Source organism: Rhinoderma darwinii, chromosome 3 (assembly GCF_050947455.1).
Source record: "Rhinoderma darwinii isolate aRhiDar2 chromosome 3, aRhiDar2.hap1, whole genome shotgun sequence".
Taxonomy (NCBI): domain Eukaryota; kingdom Metazoa; phylum Chordata; class Amphibia; order Anura; family Rhinodermatidae; genus Rhinoderma; species Rhinoderma darwinii.
Window position 1 is genome coordinate 413,751,729 of NC_134689.1, and position 21,957 is coordinate 413,773,685.

The 21,957-nt window shown below is 38.4% G+C and overlaps 18 non-coding genes across 18 annotated transcripts; 10 read left to right on the plus strand and 8 right to left on the minus strand.

Moving 5' to 3' along the window:
- Positions 1-151: 151 nt before the first annotated feature.
- On the plus strand, positions 152-233 carry TRNAS-UGA (transfer RNA serine (anticodon UGA)). The gene has a single exon. It is a non-coding gene; the product is annotated as a tRNA-Ser (tRNA).
- A 1,283-nt stretch (positions 234-1,516) lies between these two features.
- Positions 1,517-1,590, minus strand: TRNAT-AGU (transfer RNA threonine (anticodon AGU)). The gene has a single exon. It is a non-coding gene; the product is annotated as a tRNA-Thr (tRNA).
- A 123-nt stretch (positions 1,591-1,713) lies between these two features.
- TRNAS-UGA (transfer RNA serine (anticodon UGA)) lies at positions 1,714-1,795 on the plus strand. The gene has a single exon. It is a non-coding gene; the product is annotated as a tRNA-Ser (tRNA).
- A 930-nt stretch (positions 1,796-2,725) lies between these two features.
- TRNAS-UGA (transfer RNA serine (anticodon UGA)) lies at positions 2,726-2,807 on the plus strand. Its single transcript has one exon. It is a non-coding gene; the product is annotated as a tRNA-Ser (tRNA).
- Positions 2,808-3,738: 931 nt separating this feature from the next.
- On the plus strand, positions 3,739-3,820 carry TRNAS-UGA (transfer RNA serine (anticodon UGA)). Its single transcript has one exon. It is a non-coding gene; the product is annotated as a tRNA-Ser (tRNA).
- A 1,283-nt stretch (positions 3,821-5,103) lies between these two features.
- Positions 5,104-5,177, minus strand: TRNAT-AGU (transfer RNA threonine (anticodon AGU)). The gene has a single exon. It is a non-coding gene; the product is annotated as a tRNA-Thr (tRNA).
- Positions 5,178-5,300: 123 nt separating this feature from the next.
- Positions 5,301-5,382, plus strand: TRNAS-UGA (transfer RNA serine (anticodon UGA)). The gene has a single exon. It is a non-coding gene; the product is annotated as a tRNA-Ser (tRNA).
- A 1,283-nt stretch (positions 5,383-6,665) lies between these two features.
- Positions 6,666-6,739, minus strand: TRNAT-AGU (transfer RNA threonine (anticodon AGU)). The gene has a single exon. It is a non-coding gene; the product is annotated as a tRNA-Thr (tRNA).
- Positions 6,740-6,862: 123 nt separating this feature from the next.
- Positions 6,863-6,944, plus strand: TRNAS-UGA (transfer RNA serine (anticodon UGA)). Its single transcript has one exon. It is a non-coding gene; the product is annotated as a tRNA-Ser (tRNA).
- Positions 6,945-8,225: 1,281 nt separating this feature from the next.
- TRNAT-AGU (transfer RNA threonine (anticodon AGU)) lies at positions 8,226-8,299 on the minus strand. The gene has a single exon. It is a non-coding gene; the product is annotated as a tRNA-Thr (tRNA).
- A 123-nt stretch (positions 8,300-8,422) lies between these two features.
- TRNAS-UGA (transfer RNA serine (anticodon UGA)) lies at positions 8,423-8,504 on the plus strand. The gene has a single exon. It is a non-coding gene; the product is annotated as a tRNA-Ser (tRNA).
- Positions 8,505-9,789: 1,285 nt separating this feature from the next.
- Positions 9,790-9,863, minus strand: TRNAT-AGU (transfer RNA threonine (anticodon AGU)). The gene has a single exon. It is a non-coding gene; the product is annotated as a tRNA-Thr (tRNA).
- A 123-nt stretch (positions 9,864-9,986) lies between these two features.
- On the plus strand, positions 9,987-10,068 carry TRNAS-UGA (transfer RNA serine (anticodon UGA)). The gene has a single exon. It is a non-coding gene; the product is annotated as a tRNA-Ser (tRNA).
- A 930-nt stretch (positions 10,069-10,998) lies between these two features.
- On the plus strand, positions 10,999-11,080 carry TRNAS-UGA (transfer RNA serine (anticodon UGA)). The gene has a single exon. It is a non-coding gene; the product is annotated as a tRNA-Ser (tRNA).
- Positions 11,081-18,245: 7,165 nt separating this feature from the next.
- On the minus strand, positions 18,246-18,319 carry TRNAT-AGU (transfer RNA threonine (anticodon AGU)). Its single transcript has one exon. It is a non-coding gene; the product is annotated as a tRNA-Thr (tRNA).
- Positions 18,320-19,806: 1,487 nt separating this feature from the next.
- Positions 19,807-19,880, minus strand: TRNAT-AGU (transfer RNA threonine (anticodon AGU)). Its single transcript has one exon. It is a non-coding gene; the product is annotated as a tRNA-Thr (tRNA).
- A 123-nt stretch (positions 19,881-20,003) lies between these two features.
- Positions 20,004-20,085, plus strand: TRNAS-UGA (transfer RNA serine (anticodon UGA)). Its single transcript has one exon. It is a non-coding gene; the product is annotated as a tRNA-Ser (tRNA).
- Positions 20,086-21,367: 1,282 nt separating this feature from the next.
- TRNAT-AGU (transfer RNA threonine (anticodon AGU)) lies at positions 21,368-21,441 on the minus strand. Its single transcript has one exon. It is a non-coding gene; the product is annotated as a tRNA-Thr (tRNA).
- Between the last annotated feature and the right edge of the window lie 516 nt (positions 21,442-21,957).

Here is a 21,957-nt window from a genome sequence, read left to right on the forward strand (position 1 = left end):
GCGCTTTAACCAACTAAGCCACAACACCAAAGCACTTTTCTTCTCACGGTGTCCTACCACTCAGCTCAGTTCAGAGCAAAAGACTGATTTCATATTTTAGGCTAGCCCCTTAGGTGTAGTTGCCAGAAGTCTTAACAGTCAGGGTACATAAGTTGTGATGGCCGAGTGGTTAAGGCGTTGGATTTGAAATCCAATGGGGTCTCCCTGCACAGGTTCAAGTCCTGTTCACAACGTTCTATTTTAAGAAGAGAACTTCCAGAAACATATTAAAGTTTGTCACCTATAGAAAGAGTTATTTTAATTCCATCCTCTTTATCACTGATTAATTACATTAATAATAGTGGTTCCAGCTGTGCCCCTGGCTTACAACTCTGAAAATCGAGCAATATTTAGAGTATAAATCACTATAACTACAGCATCCCATTTGTCCAGACTTTTATTTTCCTCTTGATAAAAACAAATCAGGTTGGTTGGACAACTTCTGTCCTTAGTAAATCTCTGCTTGCTGTCAATTATAATACTATTTTCTGTCACATACTCCTGTATATAGTCCCTTAAATGGACTCTGTCACCAGTTTATCAATTCCCAATTTCCTAACTAGCCTAATAGGCGCTATGATGCTGATAACTACAGTGTGATTTGTTTTGTTTTTTTTTAAAAAACGTTTATTTGCAAAGTTATGAGCATTTATTTATATATACTAATGTAGCTCTAATAGCCAAATAGGAGATGACTCCTTTTTACTCTGGGCAGCTAATGTTTTCTGTATGATGCTGTCCAATCAGCATACAACTTCTCCCCCTTCCCTGTCCAGCAACACAGTGTGATCATATAGTACACTGCGTCCATTCCCGACTGTGTTTTCAACAGGTGATATCTTCGGTTCTGTCACAGCTAGAACTGTGACTTTGGTGTCATATGAAAGAGTAGAATCCAGTCTTTCAAATGCCACCAAATCTGCTTTTTTAGGTGGCCCACAGCCCGAGATATGGCTGTTTGAATTGATCCTCCTTCCCTGTAGCTTGAGTTTCACAATGTGTGTGAAGCAACTTCATGCTGATAGGACAGCATCAGATGCTGAGAGTCAGCTCCACCTCAGGAGAATTGCTGCTGTTACCTCCCAGATGTCTAATAAAGGCTAAATTACATATTTAGAAAATGCTCATAATTTTGCAAATAATAAACATTTTTTTTACTACAAATCACCCTGTAGTTATCAGCAGCAAAGCACCAATTAGACTAGTTAGGAGTTAGGGACCTGATAAACTGGTAACAGAGTCCCTTTAAGAGCTCTTCAAAAGTTTTTCCCACAATGGATGTTAAACTTACTGGTCTATAATTACTTTGTATTGAACTTACTACTTATAGAAAACTCAATGACATTCATGGGGTCTCTGTCACCAATGAAAAATCCGATAGATTTTTAATTGCCTATAAAGAATTTGATTCATCATATACTTTAGTTATGTAAACTTAAATAATAAACAAGTGAATAAACTAAAGCAACAAATAGCAAGGCACTGCTGAGATTTGAACTCAGGATCTCCTGTTTACTAGACAGGCGCTTTAACCAACTAAGCCACAGCACCAAAGCACTTTTCTTCTCACGGTGTCCTACCACACAGCTCAGTTCAGAGCAAAAGACTGATCTCATATTTTAGGCTAGCCCCTTAGGTGTAGTTGCCAGAAGTCTTAACAGTCAGGGTACATAAGTTGTGATGGCCGAGTGGTTAAGGCGTTGGATTTGAAATCCAATGGGGTCTCCCTGCACAGGTTCAAGTCCTGTTCACAACGTTCTATTTTAAGAAGAGAACTTCCAGAAACATATTAAAGTTTGTCACCTATAGAAAGAGTTATTTTAATTCCATCCTCTTTATCACTGATTAATTACATTAATAATAGTGGTTCCAGCTGTGCCCCTGGCTTACAACTCTGAAAAGCGAGCAATATTTAGAGTATAAATCACTATAACTACAGCATCCCATTTGTCCAGACTTTTATTTTCCTCTTGATAAAAACAAATCAGGTTGGTTGGACAACTTCTGTCCTTAGTAAATCTCTGCTTGCTGTCAAATATAATACTATTTTCTGTCACATACTCCTGTATATAGTCCCTTAAATGGACTCTGTCACCAGTTTATCAATTCCCAATTTCCTAACTAGCCTAATAGGCGCTATGATGCTGATAACTACAGTGTGATTTGTTGTTTTTTTTTAAAAAACGTTTATTTGCAAAGTTATGAGCATTTATTTATATATACTAATGTAGCTCTAATAGCCAAATAGGAGATGACTCCTTTTTACTCTGGGCAGCTAATGTTTTCTGTATGACGCTGTCCAATCAGCATACAACTTCTCCCCCTTCCCTGTCCAGCAACACAGTGTGATCATATAGTACACTGCGTCCATTCCCGACTGTGTTTTCAACAGGTGATATCTTCGGTTCTGTCACAGCTAGAACTGTGATTTTGGTGTCATATGAAAGAGTAGAATCCAGTCTTTCAAATGCCACCAAATCTGCTTTTTTAGGTGGCCCACAGCCCGAGATATGGCTGTTTGAATTGATCCTCCTTCCCTGTAGCTTGAGTTTCACAATGTGTGTGAAGCAACTTCATGCTGATAGGACAGCATCAGATGCTGAGTTCAGAGCAAAAGACTGATCTCATATTTTAGGCTAGCCCCTTAGGTGTAGTTGCCAGAAGTCTTAACAGTCAGGGTACATAAGTTGTGATGGCCGAGTGGTTAAGGCGTTGGATTTGAAATCCAATGGGGTCTCCCTGCACAGGTTCAAGTCCTGTTCACAACGTTCTATTTTAAGAAGAGAACTTCCAGAAACATATTAAAGTTTGTCACCTATAGAAAGAGTTATTTTAATTCCATCCTCTTTATCACTGATTAATTACATTAATAATAGTGGTTCCAGCTGTGCCCCTGGCTTACAACTCTGAAAAGCGAGCAATATTTAGAGTATAAATCACTATAACTACAGCATCCCATTTGTCCAGACTTTTATTTTCCTCTTGATAAAAGCAAATCAGGTTGGTTGGACAACTTCTGTCCTTAGTAAATCTCTGCTTGCTGTCAATTATAATACTATTTTCTGTCACATACTCCTGTATATAGTCCCTTAAATGGACTCTGTCACCAGTTTATCAATTCCCAATTTCCTAACTAGCCTAATAGGCGCTATGATGCTGATAACTACAGTGTGATTTGTTTTGTTTTTTTTAAAAAAATGTTTATTTGCAAAGTTATGAGCATTTATTTATATATACTAATGTAGCTCTAATAGCCAAATAGAAGATGACTCCTTTTTACTCTGGGCAGCTAATGTTTTCTGTATGACGCTGTCCAATCAGCATACAACTTCTCCCCCTTCCCTGTCCAGCAACACAGTGTGATCATATAGTACACTGCGTCCATTCCCGACTGTGTTTTCAACAGGTGATATCTTCGGTTCTGTCACAGCTAGAACTGTGATTTTGGTGTCATATGAAAGAGTAGAATCCAGTCTTTCAAATGCCACCAAATCTGCTTTTTAGGTGGCCCACAGCCCGAGATATGGCTGTTTGAATTGATCCTCCTTCCCTGTAGCTTGAGTTTCACAATGTGTGTGAAGCAACTTCATGCTGATAGGACAGCATCAGATGCTGAGTTCAGAGCAAAAGACTGATCTCATATTTTAGGCTAGCCCCTTAGGTGTAGTTGCCAGAAGTCTTAACAGTCAGGTTACATAAGTTGTGATGGCCGAGTGGTTAAGGCGTTGGATTTGAAATCCAATGGGGTCTCCCTGCACAGGTTCAAGTCCTGTTCACAACGTTCTATTTTAAGAAGAGAACTTCCAGAAACATATTAAAGTTTGTCACCTATAGAAAGAGTTATTTTAATTCCATCCTCTTTATCACTGATTAATTACATTAATAATAGTGGTTCCAGCTGTGCCCCTGGCTTACAACTCTGAAAAGCGAGCAATATTTAGAGTATAAATCACTATAACTACAGCATCCCATTTGTCCAGACTTTTATTTTCCTCTTGATAAAAGCAAATCAGGTTGGTTGGACAACTTCTGTCCTTAGTAAATCTCTGCTTGCTGTCAATTATAATACTATTTTCTGTCACATACTCCTGTATATAGTCCCTTAAATGGACTCTGTCACCAGTTTATCAATTCCCAATTTCCTAACTAGCCTAATAGGCGCTATGATGCTGATAACTACAGTGTGATTTGTTTTGTTTTTTTTTAAAAAATGTTTATTTGCAAAGTTATGAGCATTTATTTATATATACTAATGTAGCTCTAATAGCCAAATAGAAGATGACTCCTTTTTACTCTGGGCAGCTAATGTTTTCTGTATGACGCTGTCCAATCAGCATACAACTTCTCCCCCTTCCCTGTCCAGCAACACAGTGTGATCATATAGTACACTGCGTCCATTCCCGACTGTGTTTTCAACAGGTGATATCTTCGGTTCTGTCACAGCTAGAACTGTGACTTTGGTGTCATATGAAAGAGTAGAATCCAGTCTTTCAAATGCCACCAAATCTGCTTTTTTAGGTGGCCCACAGCCCGAGATATGGCTGTTTGAATTGATCCTCCTTCCCTGTAGCTTGAGTTTCACAATGTGTGTGAAGCAACTTCATGCTGATAGGACAGCATCAGATGCTGAGAGTCAGCTCCACCTCAGGAGAATTGCTGCTGTTACCTCCCAGATGTCTAATAAAGGCTAAATTACATATTTAGAAAATGCTCATAATTTTGCAAATAATAAACATTTTTTTTACTACAAATCACCCTGTAGTTATCAGCAGCAAAGCACCAATTAGACTAGTTAGGAGTTAGGGACCTGATAAACTGGTAACAGAGTCCCTTTAAGAGCTCTTCAAAAGTTTTTCCCACAATGGATGTTAAACTTACTGGTCTATAATTACTTTGTATTGAACTTACTACTTATAGAAAACTCAATGACATTCATGGGGTCTCTGTCACCAATGAAAAACCCGATAGATTTTTAATTGCCTATAAAGAATTTGATTCATCATATACTTTAGTTATGTAAACTTAAATAATAAACAAGTGAATAAACTAAAGCAACAAATAGCAAGGCACTGCTGAGATTTGAACTCAGGATCTCCTGTTTACTAGACAGGCGCTTTAACCAACTAAGCCACAGCACCAAAGCACTTTTCTTCTCACGGTGTCCTACCACACAGCTCAGTTCAGAGCAAAAGACTGATCTCATATTTTAGGCTAGCCCCTTAGGTGTAGTTGCCAGAAGTCTTAACAGTCAGGGTACATAAGTTGTGATGGCCGAGTGGTTAAGGCGTTGGATTTGAAATCCAATGGGGTCTCCCTGCACAGGTTCAAGTCCTGTTCACAACGTTCTATTTTAAGAAGAGAACTTCCAGAAACATATTAAAGTTTGTCACCTATAGAAAGAGTTATTTTAATTCCATCCTCTTTATCACTGATTAATTACATTAATAATAGTGGTTCCAGCTGTGCCCCTGGCTTACAACTCTGAAAAGCGAGCAATATTTAGAGTATAAATCACTATAACTACAGCATCCCATTTGTCCAGACTTTTATTTTCCTCTTGATAAAAACAAATCAGGTTGGTTGGACAACTTCTGTCCTTAGTAAATCTCTGCTTGCTGTCAATTATAATACTATTTTCTGTCACATACTCCTGTATATAGTCCCTTAAATGGACTCTGTCACCAGTTTATCAATTCCCAATTTCCTAACTAGCCTAATAGGCGCTATGATGCTGATAACTACAGTGTGATTTGTTTTGTTTTTTTTTAAAAAACGTTTATTTGCAAAGTTATGAGCATTTATTTATATATACTAATGTAGCTCTAATAGCCAAATAGGAGATGACTCCTTTTTACTCTGGGCAGCTAATGTTTTCTGTATGACGCTGTCCAATCAGCATACAACTTCTCCCCCTTCCCTGTCCAGCAACACAGTGTGATCATATAGTACACTGCGTCCATTCCCGACTGTGTTTTCAACAGGTGATATCTTCGGTTCTGTCACAGCTAGAACTGTGACTTTGGTGTCATATGAAAGAGTAGAATCCAGTCTTTCAAATGCCACCAAATCTGCTTTTTTAGGTGGCCCACAGCCCGAGATATGGCTGTTTGAATTGATCCTCCTTCCCTGTAGCTTGAGTTTCACAATGTGTGTGAAGCAACTTCATGCTGATAGGACAGCATCAGATGCTGAGAGTCAGCTCCACCTCAGGAGAATTGCTGCTGTTACCTCCCAGATGTCTAATAAAGGCTAAATTACATATTTAGAAAATGCTCATAATTTTGCAAATAATAAACATTTTTTTTACTACAAATCACCCTGTAGTTATCAGCAGCAAAGCACCAATTAGACTAGTTAGGAGTTAGGGACCTGATAAACTGGTAACAGAGTCCCTTTAAGAGCTCTTCAAAAGTTTTTCCCACAATGGATGTTAAACTTACTGGTCTATAATTACTTTGTATTGAACTTACTACTTATAGAAAACTCAATGACATTCATGGGGTCTCTGTCACCAATGAAAAACCCGATAGATTTTTAATTGCCTATAAAGAATTTGATTCATCATATACTTTAGTTATGTAAACTTAAATAATAAACAAGTGAATAAACTAAAGCAACAAATAGCAAGGCACTGCTGAGATTTGAACTCAGGATCTCCTGTTTACTAGACAGGCGCTTTAACCAACTAAGCCACAGCACCAAAGCACTTTTCATCTCACGGTGTCCTACCACACAGCTCAGTTCAGAGCAAAAGACTGATCTCATATTTTAGGCTAGCCCCTTAGGTGTAGTTGCCAGAAGTCTTAACAGTCAGGGTACATAAGTTGTGATGGCCGAGTGGTTAAGGTGTTGGATTTGAAATCCAATGGGGTCTCCCTGCACAGGTTCAAGTCCTGTTCACAACGTTCTATTTTAAGAAGAGAACTTCCAGAAACATATTAAAGTTTGTCACCTATAGAAAGAGTTATTTTAATTCCATCCTCTTTATCACTGATTAATTACATTAATAATAGTGGTTCCAGCTGTGCCCCTGGCTTACAACTCTGAAAAGCGAGCAATATTTAGAGTATAAATCACTATAACTACAGCATCCCATTTGTCCAGACTTTTATTTTCCTCTTGATAAAAACAAATCAGGTTGGTTGGACAACTTCTGTCCTTAGTAAATCTCTGCTTGCTGTCAATTATAATACTATTTTCTATCACATACTCCTGTATATAGTCCCTTAAATGGACTCTGTCACCAGTTTATCAATTCCCAATTTCCTAACTAGCCTAATAGGCGCTATGATGCTGATAACTACAGTGTGATTTGTTGTTTTTTTTTAAAAAACGTTTATTTGCAAAGTTATGAGCATTTATTTATATATACTAATGTAGCTCTAATAGCCAAATAGGAGATGACTCCTTTTTACTCTGGGCAGCTAATGTTTTCTGTATGACGCTGTCCAATCAGCATACAACTTCTCCCCCTTCCCTGTCCAGCAACACAGTGTGATCATATAGTACACTGCGTCCATTCCCGACTGTGTTTTCAACAGGTGATATCTTCGGTTCTGTCACAGCTAGAACTGTGATTTTGGTGTCATATGAAAGAGTAGAATCCAGTCTTTCAAATGCCACCAAATCTGCTTTTTTAGGTGGCCCACAGCCCGAGATATGGCTGTTTGAATTGATCCTCCTTCCCTGTAGCTTGAGTTTCACAATGTGTGTGAAGCAACTTCATGCTGATAGGACAGCATCAGATGCTGAGAGTCAGCTCCACCTCAGGAGAATTGCTGCTGTTACCTCCCAGATGTCTAATAAAGGCTAAATTACATATTTAGAAAATGCTCATAATTTTGCAAATAATAAACATTTTTTTTACTACAAATCACCCTGTAGTTATCAGCAGCAAAGCACCAATTAGACTAGTTAGGAGTTAGGGACCTGATAAACTGGTAACAGAGTCCCTTTAAGAGCTCTTCAAAAGTTTTTCCCACAATGGATGTTAAGCTTACTGGTCTATAATTACTTTGTATTGAACTTACTACTTATAGAAAACTCAATGACATTCATGGGGTCTCTGTCACCAATGAAAAACCCGATAGATTTTTAATTGCCTATAAAGAATTTGATTCATCATATACTTTAGTTATGTAAACTTAAATAATAAACAAGTGAATAAACTAAAGCAACAAATAGCAAGGCACTGCTGAGATTTGAACTCAGGATCTCCTGTTTACTAGACAGGCGCTTTAACCAACTAAGCCACAGCACCAAAGCACTTTTCTTCTCACGGTGTCCTACCACACAGCTCAGTTCAGAGCAAAAGACTGATCTCATATTTTAGGCTAGCCCCTTAGGTGTGGTTCCCAGAAGTCTTAACAGTCAGGGTACATAAGTTGTGATGGCCGAGTGGTTAAGGCGTTGGATTTGAAATCCAATGGGGTCTCCCTGCACAGGTTCAAGTCCTGTTCACAACGTTCTATTTTAAGAAGAGAACTTCCAGAAACATATTAAAGTTTGTCACCTATAGAAAGAGTTATTTTAATTCCATCCTCTTTATCACTGATTAATTACATTAATAATAGTGGTTCCAGCTGTGCCCCTGGCTTACAACTCTGAAAAGCGAGCAATATTTAGAGTATAAATCACTATAACTACAGCATCCCATTTGTCCAGACTTTTATTTTCCTCTTGATAAAAACAAATCAGGTTGGTTGGACAACTTCTGTCCTTAGTAAATCTCTGCTTGCTGTCAATTATAATACTATTTTCTGTCACATACTCCTGTATATAGTCCCTTAAATGGACTCTGTCACCAGTTTATCAATTCCCAATTTCCTAACTAGCCTAATAGGCGCTATGATGCTGATAACTACAGTGTGATTTGTTGTTTTTTTTTAAAAAACGTTTATTTGCAAAGTTATGAGCATTTATTTATATATACTAATGTAGCTCTAATAGCCAAATAGGAGATGACTCCTTTTTACTCTGGGCAGCTAATGTTTTCTGTATGACGCTGTCCAATCAGCATACAACTTCTCCCCCTTCCCTGTCCAGCAACACAGTGTGATCATATAGTACACTGCGTCCATTCCCGACTGTGTTTTCAACAGGTGATATCTTCGGTTCTGTCACAGCTAGAACTGTGATTTTGGTGTCATATGAAAGAGTAGAATCCAGTCTTTCAAATGCCACCAAATCTGCTTTTTTAGGTGGCCCACAGCCCGAGATATGGCTGTTTGAATTGATCCTCCTTCCCTGTAGCTTGAGTTTCACAATGTGTGTGAAGCAACTTCATGCTGATAGGACAGCATCAGATGCTGAGAGTCAGCTCCATCTCAGGAGAATTGCTGCTGTTACCTCCCAGATGTCTAATAAAGGCTAAATTACATATTTAGAAAATGCTCATAAATAATTTTGCAAATAATAAACATTTTTTTTACTACAAATCACCCTGTAGTTATCAGCAGCAAAGCACCAATTAGACTAGTTAGGAGTTAGGGACCTGATAAACTGGTAACAGAGTCCCTTTAAGAGCTCTTCAAAAGTTTTTCCCACAATGGATGTTAAGCTTACTGGTCTATAATTACTTTGTATTGAACTTACTACTTATAGAAAACTCAATGACATTCATGGGGTCTCTGTCACCAATGAAAAACCCGATAGATTTTTATTTGCCTATAAAGAATTTGATTCATCATAAACTTTAGTTATGTAAACTTAAATAATAAACAAGTGAATAAACTAAAGCAACAAATAGCAAGGCACTGCTGAGATTTGAACTCAGGATCTCCTGTTTACTAGACAGGCGCTTTAACCAACTAAGCCACAGCACCAAAGCACTTTTCTTCTCACGGTGTCCTACCACACAGCTCAGTTCAGAGCAAAAGACTGATCTCATATTTTAGGCTAGCCCCTTAGGTGTAGTTGCCAGAAGTCTTAACAGTCAGGTTACATAAGTTGTGATGGCCGAGTGGTTAAGGCGTTGGATTTGAAATCCAATGGGGTCTCCCTGCACAGGTTCAAGTCCTGTTCACAACGTTCTATTTTAAGAAGAGAACTTCCAGAAACATATTAAAGTTTGTCACCTATAGAAAGAGTTATTTTAATTCCATCCTCTTTATCACTGATTAATTACATTAATAATAGTGGTTCCAGCTGTGCCCCTGGCTTACAACTCTGAAAAGCGAGCAATATTTAGAGTATAAATCACTATAACTACAGCATCCCATTTGTCCAGACTTTTATTTTCCTCTTGATAAAAACAAATCAGGTTGGTTGGACAACTTCTGTCCTTATTAAATCTCTGCTTGCTGTCAATTATAATACTATTTTCTGTCACATACTCCTGTATATAGTCCCTTAAATGGACTCTGTCACCAGTTTATCAATTCCCAATTTCCTAACTAGCCTAATAGGCGCTATGATGCTGATAACTACAGTGTGATTTGTTGTTTTTTTTAAAAAAACGTTTATTTGCAAAGTTATGAGCATTTATTTATATATACTAATGTAGCTGTAATAGCCAAATAGGAGATGACTCCTTTTTACTCTGGGCAGCTAATGTTTTCTGTATGATGCTGTCCAATCAGCATACAACTTCTCCCCCTTCCCTGTCCAGCAACACAGTGTGATCATATAGTACACTGCGTCCATTCCCGACTGTGTTTTCAACAGGTGATATCTTCGGTTCTGTCACAGCTAGAACTGTGATTTTGGTGTCATATGAAAGAGTAGAATCCAGTCTTTCAAATGCCACCAAATCTGCTTTTTTAGGTGGCCCACAGCCCGAGATATGGCTGTTTGAATTGATCCTCCTTCCCTGTAGCTTGAGTTTCACAATGTGTGTGAAGCAACTTCATGCTGATAGGACAGCATCAGATGCTGAGTTCAGAGCAAAAGACTGATCTCATATTTTAGGCTAGCCCCTTAGGTGTAGTTGCCAGAAGTCTTAACAGTCAGGGTACATAAGTTGTGATGGCCGAGTGGTTAAGGCGTTGGATTTGAAATCCAATGGGGTCTCCCTGCACAGGTTCAAGTCCTGTTCACAACGTTCTATTTTAAGAAGAGAACTTCCAGAAACATATTAAAGTTTGTCACCTATAGAAAGAGTTATTTTAATTCCATCCTCTTTATCACTGATTAATTACATTAATAATAGTGGTTCCAGCTGTGCCCCTGGCTTACAACTCTGAAAAGCGAGCAATATTTAGAGTATAAATCACTATAACTACAGCATCCCATTTGTCCAGACTTTTATTTTCCTCTTGATAAAAACAAATCAGGTTGGTTGGACAACTTCTGTCCTTATTAAATCTCTGCTTGCTGTCAATTATAATACTATTTTCTGTCACATACTCCTGTATATAGTCCCTTAAATGGACTCTGTCACCAGTTTATCAATTCCCAATTTCCTAACTAGCCTAATAGGCGCTATGATGCTGATAACTACAGTGTGATTTGTTGTTTTTTTTAAAAAAACGTTTATTTGCAAAGTTATGAGCATTTATTTATATATACTAATGTAGCTGTAATAGCCAAATAGGAGATGACTCCTTTTTACTCTGGGCAGCTAATGTTTTCTGTATGACGCTGTCCAATCAGCATACAACTTCTCCCCCTTCCCTGTCCAGCAACACAGTGTGATCATATAGTACACTGCGTCCATTCCCGACTGTGTTTTCAACAGGTGATATCTTCGGTTCTGTCACAGCTAGAACTGTGATTTTGGTGTCATATGAAAGAGTAGAATCCAGTCTTTCAAATGCCACCAAATCTGCTTTTTTAGGTGGCCCACAGCCCGAGATATGGCTGTTTGAATTGATCCTCCTTCCCTGTAGCTTGAGTTTCACAATGTGTGTGAAGCAACTTCATGCTGATAGGACAGCATCAGATGCTGAGAGTCAGCTCCACCTCAGGAGAATTGCTGCTGTTACCTCCCAGATGTCTAATAAAGGCTAAATTACATATTTAGAAAATGCTCATAATTTTGCAAATAATAAAATTTTTTTTTTACTACAAATCACCCTGTAGTTATCAGCAGCAAAGCACCAATTAGACTAGTTAGGAGTTAGGGACCTGATAAACTGGTAACAGAGTCCCTTTAAGAGCTCTTCAAAAGTTTTTCCCACAATGGATGTTAAGCTTACTGGTCTATAATTACTTTGTATTGAACTTACTACTTATAGAAAACTCAATGACATTCATGGGGTATCTGTCACCAATGAAAAACCCGATAGATTTTTAATTGCCTATAAAGAATTTGATTCATCATATACTTTAGTTATGTAAACTTAAATAATAAACAAGTGAATAAACTAAAGCAACAAATAGCAATAGAAAAAAAAAAAGGGGGGGGGAGGAATCCTCCAGCTCACCTGACACAGTGTGTGTGTCGCTGTCTGCGCCCGGGTCCTTTTCGTGTCGGTACACGTAGCAGAAGCAAAAGATAGGAGATGGGTTGGATCCAGCGCTTGGGTAGAGGTAAAATGGAAGAGATTTCCAAGTTTAATGAAATAATGTTAAAAGGTCCATTATAGTATGGTCCTGGTGTGTGGGTAATAAGAGGATGATCCTGCAGAAGCCTACGCGTTTCGGACGGTGTCCACGTCCTTAGTCTTGGCTGTAGTGTAATTTAAAACTGGCGCCCTAGTCTATTTATACTATGTCCGGTATAGAACAGCTGGGTCCTGATTGCGTTCCACTGCTAGACACGTCATCTGGAACGCAAACCGGAAGTGGGAATACGTTCGTTCGTAACATGGTAAGTAATGCTCTTATATAGTTTTAAGTATGTGGCCAATAGAGTATTATAATGGTATTGAAGATCGATATCTTGATTATGCCATATTACACTGGAGATGAGAGTTTTGGAATGTAGAACATAATTGATGGTCATGTGTGCGTTTCAGGGTTCATGGTCATGTGGAACGCAAGATGCTGGACGAATCACGGGAAGCCATCTGATCGGGCAAAAGATTATCCCATTCCGGCTAACATGATGGGTAAGAAAAATGATTAATTGATATTGCGGTAACTATTATGTTTGTATTTAATGATGCTTTTTATACGACATTGTTCATGGGGTGGCCGGAACTTTAGGTTTTAATTTACCTTATAAAGGATGGTATATTGTAGTATAGGTGACGTGGGGGAAAGCCAGTTAGACATGTAAGGCTTGTTAATGGTTCAGATTGTCGCTGACTCGTATCATAGGATCATGGGTGCATGTATAAGGAAAAGGAAAGTGAAGTGAAGGCTAAAATCGGAAATATGGGGAAGTAGTGTATGTCAATGAACATATGTTGTACAAGCACTACGGAGAGTGAAATTAAAATCAAAATTGCGGGTGAATGGAGACTCTTTTAGTTTGAGACATTGTCACATATATTTTATGAAAACGTTGTGATGCAGATTATTAGTATTGTATGGTTTGGGATGAAATTGCGCTATCTTGGATTTCTTAATATTGGAACATGAGTTCCTTTTTTAAATTAAGGCCATCCGGAAATCTTGTCTTTAGTCTATATATCCAGAAGGCTTCTCTGAGGTGTGTTTTGTTAATTATATTTCCTCCTCTTTTAGGCAAATGAATTTTTTCAATGGCATAGCAACAGAAACTTTTGGTTGTCCTATTATGTTTGTGTATGAAATGTTTTGATGCATTTGAGACGTTGACAATATTCGGATTCCTGATATAACTGAGATGTTCCAGTATTCTAGTTTTGAGTTTTCTGTTAGTGCAGCCCACGTATTTTAATTTGCACTCTGTACACTCAATTATGTAGATAACAGATTCTGTGTTACAGTTGATGTAGTTTTGAATGATGTATGTGTCTGTGTGAGTGGAATTACAGAAATTTTTGGTGGGGTGTGCATAGGTACAAACTTTGCAGGGGTGTTGGCCACACTTGAAAAAACCTTTTGTTTCTAACCATGTTGTTTTTGTTTTATCTTTAGAACTGAAATAGGATGGAGAAAGGACGCTGCCTAAGGATGGGGCTTTGCGAGCTACCACCCTAATTCCTCCTGCCAGAATGGTACGCAGACTGTCATCCTCCATAAGAATGGGTAAGTATTGGTTCACTAAGTTTTTAATTTGGGAGAATTGGTTACTCTGTTGGAGGATTAATGTAGGCTGACTTTTGGTGGTTTGCTTAGTGGTAGCTTTATTGTGATATTGGAGTAGCTGTGTTCTGGGTTTTTTTGACATGATGTCACTCGCTCGTTTGAGAGACCATTGGGGATATCCTCTTTTTAGGAGTCTGGATTTGATTTGTTCTTCTTCTAGTTTGAACTGATCATGTGAACTGCAATTTCGTTTCGCGCGGTGCATCTCTCCCACTGGTATGGCCCGAATGGTTTGCTTAGCATGGTTACTCTTGGCATGGAGTATATTGTTGGATGCTGTGGGTTTGTGGTATGTTTTGGTGGATATAGTCTGGCCTGGTGTCCCGCTTAGTTTCAGGTCCAGGAAAACAATTTCCGTAGTGTCATAGTTGTATGTGAATTTAAGATTACATTGATTGTGATTTAGACTTTCAACAAAGTCCGGGATGATATTAGTGTCCCCTTTCCATATAAGTAAAATGTCATCAATGTATCTACCGTACCATTCGATGTAAATGCCATATTGATTATTACTAGAGAAAATGTGGGACTCTTCCTACCACGACATGACCAGGTTCGCCACTGAGGGGGAAAATTTGGCCCCCATAGATACCCCTCTTAATTGTAAATAATATTTATCATCGAATTGGAAGTAATTGTTTGTCATTAGGAATACTAGGACTTCCAGGATGTATGTTTGGAATTTTTTGTCATAACTGCTGTGTATGGATAGATATTCTTCCAAAGCAGTGTAGGCTATTTGATGGGGAATTGAGGTATATAGTGAGACCACATCACAAGTGAGCCAGGTGAATTTTTCTTGCCACCGTATATTATGCAGTGAATTGAGAACGTTTTTAGTGTCGCTGAGAAAACCTGGTGTACTTTGTACTAACGGTTGTAACAGTGTGTCAAGCCATTCCGATAATCTCTCTAGTATTGATCCGATGCCAGAGACTATTGGTCTCATAGGTGGTGGAAAAATTTCCTTATGTATCTTAGGCAATGCATGGATTATCGGAGTGATGGGTTGTTCAATATAAATAAAATCCAACTGTTTCTGAGTAATAAATCCTTGTGTTAGGCCGTCATTAAGTAATTTTTTCATTTTAGTTTTGATTGTTTCTACTGGATTATTTTCTAGTTTTTTGTAAGTTGTTTCATCCGATAGCATGGTCATGATTGATGATTTGTAGTCATGCTTATTCATCACCGTCACATTTCCGCCTTTGTCTGACATCTTAATGATTATTTCTTTGTTGTCCTGTAAGGATTTGACTGCTTCTTTCAGACCGGTGCTCATATTGGTTTGTTGCTGTTGGGTTTTAAGTCCGTCTGCGAGATTTTGTAGTTCTTTTTCCAGTACCAATTGGAATTCATCCATTGAATTAGTCCGTGAACTAATTGGATAGTATTTTGGATTTGATGTTTCAAAGTTAACAGCAGTCGTGACTGTTTGTATAGGTTTTTCGGTGCACAGGTGTTCTAGGCACACTATGGTTGAGAGTTCCTGGAATGAGAATTCTTGCTGGACATGAGATGTGCTTGCTGATGGTTCTTCACTGGTGTTGACGGTGTTTGATGAGGATATTATGGTATCGGTGACCTCCTTGGAGGTTCCTGATGTAAGGAAATGTTTTTTGACCGTTAAATTACGGATAAATTTATTAATGTCAAGGATTGTATTAAACAAGTTGAAATTATTTTTGGGGGCAAAATTTAGGCCCAATGATAATGCTTGATTTTGTTCCTTGGTTAGGGATGTGGAGGAAAGGTTGGTGACATTTGACTCTAGTAATGTTGGAATTTTCGTGGACGGAGGCGACGGTTTTGTTCCTGATTTTGTCTGTTTGTGTTTTCTACCGCCCCTCCTTCCTCGTTTTTTGACTGATGCCCTGTAGCGTTTTGTCTGTGGTTGGAATGAGGCCGTGTTCTCATGTTTTCTTCTTCTGAGAAACCTTCATTTGAGTCTAGCTCCGTCGAACTGAAGCTGACTCTATTGGGTAGATCTTTGTACTGTTTATATTGGATATTTCGTTTTTTTAAAATGGGTCTAGGTCTGTTATAATTTCTTTCTCTCTTGTTCCAAGTGTAGATTTCATTTGATGCATAATCTTTAGTGTCTCGTTTGAACTTATTTTTCTTCGTTTCTGCTATAGAACGATCAAGTTTGTCAATGGCCGATGATGTTCTTGACTGGAGGAAGGAAAAAGAGGGTGAGCTGGAAAAAACCTCTAACTGCTTTCTGCTGTCCGATATCTGTGTGTCTAGTTCTTGTAGTTTTATTTCCTCCTGTTTAGTTATCAATTTCATTAATTTGATGGAACAGTCAGATAGTGTGTCATTCCACTCTTTAATGAAATCTTCAGTGTAGATGAAAGTAGGTGTTTTACGTAGTCTGAGGCCTCTAGGGATCATATCCTTCGCAATATAGTTTTTGAGGGTGGTGAGGTCCCACCAGATTTTGGCTTGTTGTGCCAGGTGTTTTTCGAGACCATGAAATAGTTCCTCCATGTTAAATTCATTTTCAGTCAGAATATCATTAACACCAAAAACTTTCTCTGCAAGTTCTGTCCGTGTCAGCTGAACCTCGTTAGCCATGTGAGTAAGGTATGTTTATAACGTCCCGTCTGTTTACTAAAGGTCTCCAGAATATACACCGCTTTGATGTGGTGGGTTAAAATCAAATAGTAGCGAATATAGCCAGCGTATTGTGTGAATTTTGTTGCAACTTAATGCAAGCTGATATCAACCGTGATCGTAATGTCACGTATGTATTTGCAATATAGTTTTTCCTTAGTTGATGCAGGCTTTCATTGACCCATGAGGCACACCAATAGGTGAAAAATTTTTTTATATAAATAACAACAGTATGCACAGATATTCTGCTTAGCTCACTGTTGTAGAAGTATGGACAATTTTGACAGATGTAAGCACGAGAGGAAAAACCGATTTCGTAGTAGTAGAAAAAAAAAAGGGGGGGGGAGGAATCCTCCAGCTCACCTGACACAGTGTGTGTGTCGCTGTCTGCGCCCGGGTCCTTTTCGTGTCGGTACACGTAGCAGAAGCAAAAGATAGGAGATGGGTTGGATCCAGCGCTTGGGTAGAGGTAAAATGGAAGAGATTTCCAAGTTTAATGAAATAATGTTAAAAGGTCCATTATAGTATGGTCCTGGTGTGTGGGTAATAAGAGGATGATCCTGCAGAAGCCTACGCGTTTCGGACGGTCTCCACGTCCTTAGTCTTGGCTGTAGTGTAATTTAAAACTGGCGCCCTAGTCTATTTATACTATGTCCGGTATAGAACAGCTGGGTCCTGATTGCGTTCCACTGCTAGACACGTCATCTGGAACGCAAACCGGAAGTGGGAATACGTTCGTTCGTAACATGGTAAGTAATGCTCTTATATAGTTTTAAGTATGTGGCCAATAGAGTATTATAATGGTATTGAAGATCGATATCTTGATTATGCCATATTACACTGGAGATGAGAGTTTTGGAATGTAGAACATAATTGATGGTCATGTGTGCGTTTCAGGGTTCATGGTCATGTGGAACGCAAGATGCTGGACGAATCACGGGAAGCCATCTGATCGGGCAAAAGATTATCCCATTCCGGCTAACATGATGGGTAAGAAAAATGATTAATTGATATTGCGGTAACTATTATGTTTGTATTTAATGATGCTTTTTATACGACATTGTTCATGGGGTGGCCGGAACTTTAGGTTTTAATTTACCTTATAAAGGATGGTATATTGTAGTATAGGTGACGTGGGGGAAAGCCAGTTAGACATGTAAGGCTTGTTAATGGTTCAGATTGTCGCTGACTCGTATCATAGGATCATGGGTGCATGTATAAGGAAAAGGAAAGTGAAGTGAAGGCTAAAATCGGAAATATGGGGAAGTAGTGTATGTCAATGAACATATGTTGTACAAGCACTACGGAGAGTGAAATTAAAATCAAAATTGCGGGTGAATGGAGACTCTTTTAGTTTGAGACATTGTCACATATATTTTATGAAAACGTTGTGATGCAGATTATTAGTATTGTATGGTTTGGGATGAAATTGCGCTATCTTGGATTTCTTAATATTGGAACAAATAGCAAGGCACTGCTGAGATTTGAACTCAGGATCTCCTGTTTACTAGACAGGCGCTTTAACCAACTAAGCCACAGCACCAAAGCACTTTTCTTCTCACGGTGTCCTACCACACAGCTCAGTTCAGAGCAAAAGACTGATCTCATATTTTAGGCTAGCCCCTTAGGTGTAGTTGCCAGAAGTCTTAACAGTCAGGGTACATAAGTTGTGATGGACGAGTGGTTAAGGCGTTGGATATGAAATCCAATGGGGTCTCCCTGCACAGGTTCAAGTCCTGTTCACAACGTTCTATTTTAAGAAGAGAACTTCCAGAAACATATTAAAGTTTGTCACCTATAGAAAGAGTTATTTTAATTCCATCCTCTTTATCACTGATTAATTACATTAATAATAGTGGTTCCAGCTGTGCCCCTGGCTTACAACTCTGAAAAGCGAGCAATATTTAGAGTATAAATCACTATAACTACAGCATCCCATTTGTCCAGACTTTTATTTTCCTCTTGATAAAAACAAATCAGGTTGGTTGGACAACTTCTGTCCTTAGTAAATCTCTGCTTGCTGTCAATTATAATACTATTTTCTGTCACATACTCCTGTATATAGTCCCTTAAATGGACTCTGTCACCAGTTTATCAATTCCCAATTTCCTAACTAGCCTAATAGGCGCTATGATGCTGATAACTACAGTGTGATTTGTTGTTTTTTTTTAAAAAAACGTTTATTTGCAAAGTTATGAGCATTTATTTATATATACTAATGTAGCTCTAATAGCCAAATAGGAGATGATTCCTTTTTACTCTGGGCAGCTAATGTTTTCTGTATGACGCTGTCCAATCAGCATACAACTTCTCCCCCTTCCCTGTCCAGCAACACAGTGTGATCATATAGTACACTGCGTCCATTCCCGACTGTGTTTTCAACAGGTGATATCTTCGGTTATGTCACAGCTAGAACTGTGATTTTGGTGTCATATGAAAGAGTAGAATCCAGTCTTTCAAATGCCACCAAATCTGCTTTTTTAGGTGGCCCACAGCCCGAGATATGGCTGTTTGAATTGATCCTCCTTCCCTGTAGCTTGAGTTTCACAATGTGTGTGAAGCAACTTCATGCTGATAGGACAGCATCAGATGCTGAGAGTCAGCTCCACCTCAGGAGAATTGCTGCTGTTACCTCCCAGATGTCTAATAAAGGCTAAATTACATATTTAGAAAATGCTCATAATTTTGCAAATAATAAACATTTTTTTTACTACAAATCACCCTGTAGTTATCAGCAGCAAAGCACCAATTAGACTAGTTAGGAGTTAGGGACCTGATAAACTGGTAACAGAGTCCCTTTAAGAGCTCTTCAAAAGTTTTTCCCACAATGGATGTTAAACTTACTGGTCTATAATTACTTTGTATTGAACTTACTACTTATAGAAAACTCAATGACATTCATGGGGTCTCTGTCACCAATGAAAAATCCGATAGATTTTTAATTGCCTATAAAGAATTTGATTCATCATATACTTTAGTTATGTAAACTTAAATAATAAACAAGTGAATAAACTAAAGCAACAAATAGCAAGGCACTGCTGAGATTTGAACTCAGGATCTCCTGTTTACTAGACAGGCGCTTTAACCAACTAAGCCACAGCACCAAAGCACTTTTCTTCTCACGGTGTCCTACCACACAGCTCAGTTCAGAGCAAAAGACTGATCTCATATTTTAGGCTAGCCCCTTAGGTGTAGTTGCCAGAAGTCTTAACAGTCAGGGTACATAAGTTGTGATGGCCGAGTGGTTAAGGCGTTGGATTTGAAATCCAATGGGGTCTCCCTGCACAGGTTCAAGTCCTGTTCACAACGTTCTATTTTAAGAAGAGAACTTCCAGAAACATATTAAAGTTTGTCACCTATAGAAAGAGTTATTTTAATTCCATCCTCTTTATCACTGATTAATTACATTAATAATAGTGGTTCCAGCTGTGCCCCTGGCTTACAACTCTGAAAAGCGAGCAATATTTAGAGTATAAATCACTATAACTACAGCATCCCATTTGTCCAGACTTTTATTTTCCTCTTGATAAAAACAAATCAGGTTGGTTGGACAACTTCTGTCCTTAGTAAATCTCTGCTTGCTGTCAAATATAATACTATTTTCTGTCACATACTCCTGTATATAGTCCCTTAAATGGACTCTGTCACCAGTTTATCAATTCCCAATTTCCTAACTAGCCTAATAGGCGCTATGATGCTGATAACTACAGTGTGATTTGTTGTTTTTTTTTAAAAAACGTTTATTTGCAAAGTTATGAGCATTTATTTATATATACTAATGTAGCTCTAATAGCCAAATAGGAGATGATTCCTTTTTACTCTGGGCAGCTAATGTTTTCTGTATGACGCTGTCCAATCAGCATACAACTTCTCCCCCTTCCCTGTCCAGCAACACAGTGTGATCATATAGTACACTGCGTCCATTCCCGACTGTGTTTTCAACAGGTGATATCTTCGGTTATGTCACAGCTAGAACTGTGATTTTGGTGTCATATGAAAGAGTAGAATCCAGTCTTTCAAATGCCACCAAATCTGCTTTTTTAGGTGGCCCACAGCCCGAGATATGGCTGTTTGAATTGATCCTCCTTCCCTGTAGCTTGAGTTTCACAATGTGTGTGAAGCAACTTCATGCTGATAGGACAGCATCAGATGCTGAGAGTCAGCTCCACCTCAGGAGAATTGCTGCTGTTACCTCCCAGATGTCTAATAAAGGCTAAATTACATATTTAGAAAATGCTCATAATTTTGCAAATAATAAACATTTTTTTTTACTACAAATCACCCTGTAGTTATCAGCAGCAAAGCACCAATTAGACTAGTTAGGAGTTAGGGACCTGATAAACTGGTAACAGAGTCCCTTTAAGAGCTCTTCAAAAGTTTTTCCCACAATGGATGTTAAGCTTACTGGTCTATAATTACTTTGTATTGAACTTACTACTTATAGAAAACTCAATGACATTCATGGGGTATCTGTCACCAATGAAAAACTGGATAGATTTTTAATTGCCTATAAAGAATTTGATTCATCATATACTTTAGTTATGTAAACTTAAATAATAAACAAGTGAATAAACTAAAGCAACAAATAGCAAGGCACTGCTGAGATTTGAACTCAGGATCTCCTGTTTACTAGACAGGCGCTTTAACCAACTAAGCCACAGCACCAAAGCACTTTTCTTCTCACGGTGTCCTACCACACAGCTCAGTTCAGAGCAAAAGACTGATCTCATATTTTAGGCTAGCCCCTTAGGTGTAGTTGCCAGAAGTCTTAACAGTCAGGGTACATAAGTTGTGATGGCCGAGTGGTTAAGGCGTTGGATATGAAATCCAATGGGGTCTCCCTGCACAGGTTCAAGTCCTGTTCACAACGTTCTATTTTAAGAAGAGAACTTCCAGAAACATATTAAAGTTTGTCACCTATAGAAAGAGTTATTTTAATTCCATCCTCTTTATCACTGATTAATTACATTAATAATAGTGGTTCCAGCTGTGCCCCTGGCTTACAACTCTGAAAAGCGAGCAATATTTAGAGTATAAATCACTATAACTACAGCATCCCATTTGTCCAGACTTTTATTTTCCTCTTGATAAAAACAAATCAGGTTGGTTGGACAACTTCTGTCCTTAGTAAATCTCTGCTTGCTGTCAATTATAATACTATTTTCTGTCACATACTCCTGT